General features: G+C 26.8%; 1 long non-coding RNA gene across 1 annotated transcript; it reads left to right on the forward strand.

The window, feature by feature from the left end:
* Positions 1 to 331: 331 nt before the first annotated feature.
* On the forward strand, positions 332 to 1,785 carry LOC129610002 (uncharacterized). Its single transcript, XR_008697068.1, has 3 exons — positions 332 to 582; positions 645 to 1,210; positions 1,314 to 1,785. It is a non-coding gene; the product is annotated as an uncharacterized LOC129610002 (long non-coding RNA).
* Positions 1,786 to 2,065: the final 280 nt, after the last annotated feature.

A 2,065-nucleotide genomic window follows, 5' to 3' on the forward strand; every position in this document is an offset into this window, starting at 1 on the left:
GATTCAGACTTAGATTGGATTTACATATACTTTTGAAAGTTGCATTTCTAATTCGTATAACGAAATAGATTAAATATATACCGACAAAAAAAGGCACGTTGTAAGTATTATAAGCAATATTGTATTATATTGTTGTAGTTGGTTTCGTTGATTATAGGACTAGTGTAAAGAAAGTACCCTGTTTTCAATTAAAAATTTAAAAATTCATTTTATTTTCTGCTGTTTTCCGAGAGTTTTTCTCTTAAAGAAATCCTGCAAAAATTTCATTGTTGTTAGTAAGAAAATATGTTTTGAAATCTTTAGTTTAGAATATAAATACTTTGGCGCTGATGTCAAATTTAAAAAGTCTTTACTGGGTTGTATGAAAGTCTTTAGTTGCCAATATGTGGCGCTGAGTGCAAGATGTCAAATTAGAAAAAGTTAAATTGTTTTGACATATTTTCATATATTTTGATTTACCAGTAAGCACTACAACCTAATTTGAAAGATATAATCACCAAATTTTCAAATGGAATTGAATATAAGGCGGAAAAAGATGAAAATCAGCCAGATTTTGCTTCAATTACAACATGTATTGGGACTGTAAGAAAATTCTATTATCCAATTGGAAAATTCAATATATAATATTTAAATTTTTATTTTAGTTAAATATGAAAAGTGAAGAATTAGAAGGCAACTTAGTTTCTCTTTTAAAAGATGTAAATTCAAATCGTCCGAAGCGGGAAGGAAAATTCATAACTAAAGTAATTTTTAAGAGTCCTCCAAGTAGTGAACAATTGAGAATAAATCCCTTCGTTTATATAAAAGAAGAGTACATAAAACCAAAATCTATTTATAAAACAAGTTATAAAGACGTAGACGAGAATTCCGAAGAAATGGAAATCAAAATCTAAAATTTAAAAATATTTATAGTCTTATGTTTCGATATGAAATTGTAGTAGATATCGTCTAAATACTGAAATTGTTATGGAATAAAAATTTTTTTAACCAATTTTTATAATTTTTTAGCGGGAAAAACGCTTTTTGATTGAAAAAATTAAGCTGAGCAACGGCGCTTAACAAATTGTTCAAGAAGAAGAGGGAAATCATATATGAAATATTAATATGGAAAGAAGAATAAGATTACGTACTTTAAACACTCATATAACTTGCAAAATATGTGGAGGCTACTTCATTGATGCAACCACAGTCACTGAATGTTTACATACATGTAAGTCTCGAGAGTATTTAATTTTATATATCGGGAATTTGAATTGAATATTTTTTAAAACAAAGTTTTTATTGAAAAAATTAAACACACAACATAATTTTAGTTTGCAAAAGTTGTTTAGTAAAACACTTGGAAGAAAAGAAAACTTGTCCGACATGCGAGAATGTTATTCATCAGTCACATCCATTGCAATATATAAGTTTTTGTATTAAGTATATAAACTAGTACCGAATCTGCAAGAAAGTGCGTTGATATATTTTGCATTTTAATATGAACTTTTTGAAAAGAAATATTTCTTTTTAGATGAAATGAAGAGGGAAAGAGATTTTTATAGAAGTCGTAATATAGCTTGTCCAAAAGATTTACTACAGAATCATGAAGATGATGATGACAAGGTTAATGAAGCACATGCTGAATCCGGCTATCATAGTTTAGATGAGCTAGTTAATGTTTGTTTAGAGTGTAGTAGTAACAATTTAAAAAAATTGCAATGAAGGTTTTCTAGGTGTAGTTCTCAATCAACTATCACTCATTTAAAGAAATTTTTAGCAAAAAAAAGTTTTAAACGGAATAGAAAAATATAGAGAGGTATAAATCTTTTTCAATATCAAAATAGGCATAACAAATCTCAATGACCAATGATTTGAGACCTTGAAAACGTGAAAGTATGTGAATTAAAATTAGCACTTTGTGCAGAAAATCGCGAATATATATATGTACGCATTTAAATTTATTGTCAAGTTTTATTTTAGTTAAAATAAATTTAAGGGCTCTTTGAAAATTAATATAATTGAGAATTGACATATTCTGTTTTGCCTAATATTTTGAAATATTTGTGAAATTTCAAATAATTAT

This window comes from Condylostylus longicornis, unplaced genomic scaffold (assembly GCF_029603195.1).
Source record: "Condylostylus longicornis isolate FDR11 unplaced genomic scaffold, ASM2960319v2 ptg000042l, whole genome shotgun sequence".
NCBI lineage: Eukaryota > Metazoa > Arthropoda > Insecta > Diptera > Dolichopodidae > Condylostylus > Condylostylus longicornis.